The following is a 9,140-nucleotide window of genomic DNA, read 5'->3' as shown; positions in this document are numbered from 1 at the left end:
TGAGTTTGACCCTAAGATAAGCAGGCGGTACTATGTCTTCATCTTCCAGGTCTTGGCTTATAAATTTAAGCCTTCTGACAAATGCCCTTGAGTCCCCAACTGCACGACCAGATGTGGATTCTCCACTGATGTCTTGGATTGCCTGTGCAGTGCTATTCAAGGTGCATCTATCATTAGGACTATCATATCTAGTCATCCTCGCAGTTGTAGCCTGATGTTGTTGCTTTTCACTTTGACTAAATGCAGTCCGAATGCAACACATACGTGTTTTTGCGGTGTGGCCTTTTCGCCCTTGTTGGCTAGATTGGCCCATTGAGGTTCTAAGGTCTCTGTTTGTCTTTGTTCGAGTATGGGCTTTTGGTTGCTCTTTTGCAAGTGAGAATCCACGCTTGTGTAGAGCCATTACTACACTAGGGTCTAATTTGGAGGACCTATCACGGCATGCGTTTTCTCTCCAACCTACTTGGGGAGATGCGGAGGGGGGGTCCGAGGGGCCCCCGGCCCGCAAGGCCGCAGGGCCGTTACAGTAAACACCATACGCGATTTGAAGGACCGTTCATAGCCAAGTTTTGAACTACTTGCTCTAGATTTCAATTTAGTGATAGGTCTATGATGTGCTTTCGGCTCTATATGGTCTCTTGGTTAGTTCTAGGGTCTACAAGTTAACATTTGAAAAAATCCAAATTCGACCCATCCTATTGTGCACTTTCATTGAGAGAATATTTGTTCTTCTTTCTAGCATTATGAACTAGTTCCTTTCCTCATCTTTCCTATTGTGCACTTTCATTAAGAGAATATTTGTTCTTCTCTCTAGCATTATGAACTAGGCAATTTGTGTGAAAAATTATATGCCAAACCCTAAATGATAATGATTTTAGTACAATCCCAAGTATGCCATACAAATCAACCATGGTGTCAGCAAGTATCAACCCTTTTGTAATTAGACCCACACATTGGAACAAAAACACATATTCTTATATATATCAACACAAACATAGATTGAATTTCAACCCATCACCTTGATCATCATGTTTACGAGAAATATAATGAAATAAAGAACACAAAAATACTCAAAAAGATAATTTTGTAGAAGAAGAATTCATTGCATTGAATAGACTCTAATCTCACTAACTCAATGCATTGCATGAATACATGGGTAATGCATAGTAATAGTTACAAGGATTTAGCCAAATGTCACATAGATCCAAATGGACACTTTTAATTAGTAATTGTTGAGATGTTCTGTGAATCAATACATTGAGTGATATATGGGTTGTATAGCATAGGAGTTACAAAGTTGGCAGTCAAATAGCATGTGGATCCAAATAGGCCCAAGAAGGGAGTGACACTTCAAAGGATTTTTAAACCTCTACCTCCAAAACACTCAATCCATCTAGCAAAAAGAAGAGCTCACCACCACAACAAAGTGGATTGAGAGTTACTTGCTTCACCTGAACTTTATATTGCACCTAGATATTGGCAAAACATATTATCTCAATAAAAATGAAAAGTAACTACTTATTCACATGGGTTATGGTAATACAAATATAGGACAAATTTACCTATAAAGCAATTTGCAGAAGACAAGCTAGAATCTATGGTCTTCCCTATGCTAATTACTACAACAACACTTGACTATATAGTTATGATCATCCAAACCTATTGAAAATGATAGATATTAAAAATGCCAATTTCTTACAACCAAAAATATCTAATCAAACATATGAAGTTTGGAAACACATAAGAGGGAAATTTTACCTAAAGTTGTTTTGCAAAAAAGAAGAGAGAATCTCTACCCTAGCCTATGTTGATTTACTGCAGTAACCATCAAATCTAAAATTAGAACCAATATTAAATCCTATCATACAAAGTAGAAAAGAGAACACACACACACACACACACACACACACAAACAGATGAACACTTATGCAACCTTGCCCAAATTGATCTCTACAAGAAGATAATACCAAGAGTAAGAATTGACATAAAGCTCTATTGAAAAATAGTAACTAATAGAAAACACAAAGGTAGAGAGAGAGAGAGAGAACCTATGTAATCTTGGAGAAAAATGATCTCTATAAGAAGGCAATAGCATGAGTTAAAACTAACTTAAATCTCTACCAAAAAACAAAGCAGGAAAAAAACCACAAAAGGGGGAGAGAAGGAGAGATGAGCACCTAAGCTTTTGAGCCAAAATGATTTCTACAAGAGGACAATAGGATGATATTATCCAATTCAATGATCAACTAAACGTACATTTATAAAACCAATTGGACATTTCTACAAGTATTTACCATTTATGCAACCATCTCCATGGAAAGTGTTCATGAAATATACACCATAACCCCAATAATGTGACTTCTCTATATTGATGCTCCACAATTTAAATACCTATACTTCTCCTAAAAGTAAAATACATGAGTGTATACAATAAAATTATGGACCATTAGCATTAGATTTGTAACAATAAAATATGCAAATAGGAAATAAGTGTAATAAATGAAATTGAAAAATATGTTAGTTTCTTCTCATGCATTGAAATTGACATTGTGAAATCAACAACTACTTTATAGAAGTCAAGTTTAGTTAAGGGATACGTTGAGGGTTTTAGTATTATATATAATAGTATATCAAAATAATTTTAAACTTTAATTGAATATTCTTAATGTTTGGATCTCTTTCCAAATATGTACTATATTTGCATAAATCTTTCCAAAGCTCTTCCTTTAACTTTGATAAATTGCCACTCATGTTGCTTAGGAATCACTTGGCCTTCATCCCACTCATTGTGATAACATCTTAGCTACATCACCAGCTAGCCCTAACACATTTTGGTCCATTTGAATATTAGCATTACCTCCATGCCCGGCGGGTCTACTAGGGTTTATCGTATGGTACCACGTGAGTGTAAGGGAGGGGGATTATTTAAGGGAAGGAAGGTACATTTTATAAGGTAAGGTCCCATAAATAGGGGGTAGATAAGGGATATTTTCATATATTTCTTGCACGCAAGTGACATCTCCTTATTATTACTAGTGAATCCCCCGTGCCTCCATGTATGCCTAAGAAATTCAATAACTCTTTATATAACGCTTTGAGAAAGGTATAATTGTGCATGCATTTTTAATATGCAACTTTAAAATCTTGTCAGTTGTGCACATTACACAATGTAAAGTGAAAAAAAGGGCATTCTCAATATCACTTGGAAATATGGGTTTTTAGTTCCTATCAATCAGTTGTTATCAAGATGGAACCTATTTTGTGGTGCCTTTCTATTACATGCCAATGCTCATCCATTCCATGTGACATATTATAGGACCTTAGAAGAGTTGTTTATTTCCATACAAAAATGGCAAGGTAGCAATGCTAATGCCTTAGTATCACAATTAGGTATACAATTGAGTATCTTAAGATTACCCCAATCAGCATTCAATTATTTGACTTCTATATCCATCTTGGTTATACTCAAGCTCAACAAGGGTGTCAGACCTAAAGGTTGAACCATGAGTATGCACATGTAAAACATGATGTCACTGAGCAATGAATTGTTAAAGCAATTGCTAATCTAGAACTCTTCTTTAGTCAAGATCTTGTCCAAGAGTAGATGATGAAGCAAGTCTTTTTGCCATTGGATAAGGAGTTCTTTGAAATATCCAAAAGAGAGCATATTATGTGTCTCTTTAGGCACATTAATTGTTAATAGCCACCAAATTTACTTTTTCAATTAGAACAAGTGTGATGTCTTCAACATAACCTATAGTGCATATCATCAATGTAAAACCTACTCTCAAACTTTCATCCCCTCATGATTTAAAATTCATCAACCTTCACAACAAACTCTGAGGTCAAAAAAGCACCTTGCAATATATCATATTAGATCCACGATATTATATTATAACAAGTACATATCTTTTGTGCATTAGACCTTGTAGAAATAAGCCATGGGCACACTTCAATTCAATTTAGATCAACCAAAATATTGTTGAACTTATCATACTTATATGAATTTTTCTATTTGGCTTGAGTTTCTCCCATTTTCAATTTCTTTGTGATTAAAGAATATTAGCCAATTGAATTCCCAAATAAAATAAGTTGTACTCATCATATACTTCTTAGCCAAAATTAACAAGGCAAGATCATATGATTTATCTCGGTAGAGTTGGTATATTTGTTATCATGTTGTATATGGACCCATAGTCTTATTGATTATCATTCAATGCAACAAGGTGGAGTGCTCTATGCCAAGGGTTTCTCAAAATTGCAAGTTGATACTTATGTTTTAAGAATGCATTTAGAAGCTTGAATCATTAACCCTCTCTTGTGCCTCATAAACCTTAAAAAGAGTGCCTAAAAACAAGCCTATATAATGTTATGGGATGTAGTAAATCAAGATTTTCTACTAATCAAATATTTCTAATCTCAATTCTTACACATGTCTCTTTGGTGATTCCAACATTCATTGATAGCAACAACATTGGTACTAGTCAATGTTTTCTTTTCTTGTAGCCCATGGAAATTTTATTATGCCTTTGAACACTTCATCCACACTATGTCCTTTGACTTCTCCATTTACTCTAGACCTCCTTTTAATAATGCAATCTCTACCTCCAAGGATGATTTTCTTTGCACCTCCTCTACCATCGCTTATTGCTTATATTAAAGATTATCTTTGTTCTACTAAAATTCTTCTTCTAGCCTATGTACTTCATTTTCCTACTCTTAGAAGACGTTTTGCAATACATTCAAAGGACCTTGTGAATGCATTATGTTTGATGAGTGTTATATAGCATTAATTCATAATATTGATGCATGTAATCATTTGAAATAACCTACTAGATCATGTTCACCATTTCCAATATACTAAATAGAAGAACAAGTGGACTTACCCTATTACTAGGGTCATTTAGATATAACGAACCATTAACACAAATATCAATATTGCTCTTTCTCTCTAAATGATATTGAGAAGATGTTGTTACATCTAAGTTATATTTGCTATAGGGGTCTTTGTATAGCACACTTCTCGTAAACCCAAACATGCAAATCCACTTTCCTCTTACAGTTGGTTATGTTCATAAGTGGTTCCATTAGGCAATTTAAATGTGAGATAAATTTGTATAGATTTATTTCCTAAGTGTAATATTAGTTTGGAGGGACTAGAGGGAAAAATAAAGCATGAAAATTTTTATTGAACATGTAATATGATTAAGAATATTTAGAGATGAAGAATCTACTTTTGAAGGGAGGAAAAAAGTCCATTTTGGGGCTAAAATTAGCAAGCCCTATTGATATGGTACCTAGGAAAGTAACTAGGCATCAAGTAGTTACATGACTAACTCTAGTGGATCCAAAGTACCACATGTGTGGAATCTAGAAAACGTAGGTTGGTTTGGAGATGCTCTAGTGCAAAAGAGTAGTAAAGATGGATATTTTGATATGCAATACAATTGGAAGCCTTTTGGGATAAAGAAATCATTTTTCTATAAGAGATTAAGAATTTTTATTTTCTAGGAAAAAAGTGAATCTAACATACTGATATGGCACTTTTGGAAGAGTGGTGGAGTTATGTAACTCTTTAATGGATCCCATCTTTGAGGATGAAAAGGGTAGTTACCAAGGTGAAGAGAAATGAAGATCTCGTACTTTCTAGGTGGGTTCCACCACAAAAAGTAGGGTGGACCGCAAGAATGCAAGTGGGCCAAGGGATAAAAAGAGACTATGTAAAAGGGACTAATCCGAGTTTAAGGTTTCTTGGTCATCCCTTACGAGGCCCTTTTGAAGTATTATTTCCCCTAATCACTTATATGCATGTCATTTCATTGAGAGTCAAAGTTGTAATTCCCATCAGTCTTGCACTTTAGCATATGATGTCAAGAATGCTTGAAGCTTGATAAAATGGTACTGTATGGCACATCAAAAATGGACCAAAATTTTAAAAGAAAAAAGTAAATAAAGAAATAGAAAGAAAAGAAAAATAACTATGCACTCACATTTGCTAGCTATCCCTAAGGGTCCTCAAGTTAGAGATGCCTAGTTGCCTTGGTTAGCCTTTGGCTCTATCTCTAACCCAGTAAACACCCTTCTCTACACCCACATATTCTCAAAGCACATCAAGGGTAGAACATACTTGGGAAGCTCTTACTCATCGCCTAACGTTGGACCTAAGTTCTTAAAACACTTGCATCTTTCTTTCCCTGACTCCATTCATCACCCTAGTATCAAAGAAGGAGCTTGCTATTAGCAAGGTGGTGGAAGGCACTTAAATCAAAGAAGTCCCCTTTTGTACCATTTTTTCAAGGTTTAAAGATGAATTGAGTGCATGTGCATAAGCAACCTCCTAGCTTATCACCTCACATGTGAAAGAGCTCTTGTATCAACCTTTAAAGCTCACTTAGATGCTTAGGGTCTTTCTCCCCTTCTTCTTATATTCTTTTGCATTGATGCATTATACTTTACTTATGATATTTCTCCATACTCATGCTTACAGGTCAATAGTCTTCATGATTGCATATTTCAACACCCCTTCTCAATCATGAGTTGGGTTTCATTTTCCCAATGACTTCATCTTCACATAATCCTCTTACGATATATGTGACTTTTTTGTATGTCTTGGTTTCACATTTAGTAGGGCTCTTTCTTCATGTGGTCCCATATCCTATCCATGCAATTTATATATTATTTATCTTTCAATTATGTAAAAATTAATTATTGGTTATAGAGGCTTCCATTGGCAGAAGTTTATGTTACTATTACTGATTGGTCAGTTAAATCATGATTCTAAGGCCATGAACAACTTTGAAAGGGAAGTTAAACCCCAATAGTGTTGATTGAAACTATTTGGATCACTTTTCAAATCGCTTTGTCTTTTTTGGAAAATTTGTAGAACCATAGCCTACAAGTGATGCACAATGATGTGGGTCAATCCCATCCAAGAATGGTTGCCAAAGGACTCACAATCATTTAGGAGGGGACAAATGTTAATCAAATTTGTGAATTAGCAAAGTAATTTTTGGAGAAATTGAAGGCTTTGGCATCTCTTTAAATTATATATATCAGGACAAGACTTTTTAAAGTTAGTTGTTGTAAAGCACCTGCAAGACATGGAGAATGGTTGTTTTTTAAAATGGCATTGAGCTCACTCCTTTACAAATTGTGTGAACTTGTAGATAATATAAAAATGCCTAACATTCCTACATGCACAAAATATCCCACACTCTAAATAAAAGAATCTTATGCTCATATTTCAATATTTTGTAGGCAACCTACAAAGCTCCACTCACAAGACTAGGCACCATGAGTGGACAAAAGAGGGAGTAGGGGTGGCGAGTGCCCAACCAAAGGGAAAACCAATGTATCTAATGTAGGTGTAATGGTGGGGTTCTTTATCTTATTGTCTTAACATATGCTTTGAGATAAAGAATTTTTCTCAAGCACACTATTGTTTGCTATTGTTACTCATCTTATGCTTCATCTATTAGACAAATTGGCCTATCCAATTATGTAAGATGAGGGATTAGGATTGGATTTCTTGTAACTATCTCCCTACCCATAAATAATTACATGGGGTTGGTCTAATGGCTATGGAACATTGACCTTGCAATGGGTATTATTCCAAAAAATATGATAATGAGAGATCTCAAGCTTGGGCTTCTTAGGAACTTTGCACTAGTTTCAAACTAGGGTGTTTTGGCATCTAGGAAGGCACATAGAGATTCAAGGTGCCTAGAGTTTATGCCACTTTGGGACAATTTAATTCAACATCTTTCAATTCTAGGCCCCATTCCTACTCTTGATGAGTAAGAAGTATGGTGTGATTGGAAATTTAAGGATTTGAAAGACATTATGGTGGATAGATTTGCTAATATGGTTTATCAAATGTTGGTGTGTTGAGATAAGCATTGAGTAACTAACTAACAAAATAAGATTTGGATACTCAAACTTTGAGCATGCTTTTGGAAGATCACATTGTTGAATATTTGGGCTTCAAATATCCCTTTTCAAGGGAAAGTGTTGACTAGAGATACTTGGTGAGAGGATAATCAACTTGTGATCAATTGAGAAAAACTAAGATTGGATATGTTCATTGTGTCTTTTATAAAACTCACTCAAAGACTTGGCTCCATTTAATCAAGTCATGCTTAGTGGTTCCTTGAAAGGTATCATCTTATCTATCCACTATGTGGCATGTCATTATCCATGAAAATTTAAAGTTTAGAGATAGAATCTTTGGATGGCTCTTGGGAGGGCCTTTGGAAGTAGAACAAAAGATCATTTGTTAGTTTTAATTGGGTGGAGATTATGGCACATATCCTTGATAATAAATGCCTTCATTTTTATTCCTATAATGGACATTTCTTTTAGCGGCAAGGATGTAAGCCTAGTATTATGCTAAGAAGGATTATATCTGCAATGGTAAATTCTAGTAAGAAATCTATAAATCATCTTCATGACAAAATGAAGACAAAAATGAGCGTCTGTTTGTTATGCAACATATGATGAATGTTGTTATACACTACAAGATATAGACCTTATAGCGACGTTTAAAGCGACGAAAATACAAACAACAAAATTTGCCCCCGTCGTCGCAAAAAGCGTCGTTATTGACGACGCCATAGAATCGTCGCTATAACCTTTGCTATATGCGTCGCTATATGCGATGCATATAGCGACGATTACAGAGAATTTGCGACGCTGATAGCGACAACAATAAAGACGCGTGCAGTAAATTTGTGACGCAAATAGCGATGGTAACAGAGAAAAAAAAAATTGTGGCAGGGCAGCAAGCTGCCCTGCCACATGTAGCACTGTGTGCTGTATGAGAGCCATACAAAATAGTTTCTACACTGCTTCATACAAAGCGTTTGCAAACAAAAAGAATGTATACTGAAATCATAAAACTGATGGATGAAATAAATACATGATATCGCATAAAATGCGATTGGTACAATCATAAAACAATATCACTAATACATGTTATATTTGTCTACATGGATCGGGCGACTAAAAACTAAAGGTATGTGAGCTCTAAGGATCCAAGGGCGAGCTACAAATCGTCATCCCTCGAAAGCTCTTCCCGCTGTAAAGGAGCATCAAACGGATTCTGCAGAAAAAGAAACAACATATCAATCCACCATACAATA

Source organism: Lygodium microphyllum, chromosome 4, assembly GCF_053477565.2.
Source record: "Lygodium microphyllum isolate KBCC chromosome 4, Lygodium_microphyllum_v1.1.10, whole genome shotgun sequence".
NCBI lineage: Eukaryota > Viridiplantae > Streptophyta > Polypodiopsida > Schizaeales > Lygodiaceae > Lygodium > Lygodium microphyllum.
The sequence above is the reverse complement of the archived record's forward strand: the minus strand, read 5'-3'. Positions refer to the sequence as shown.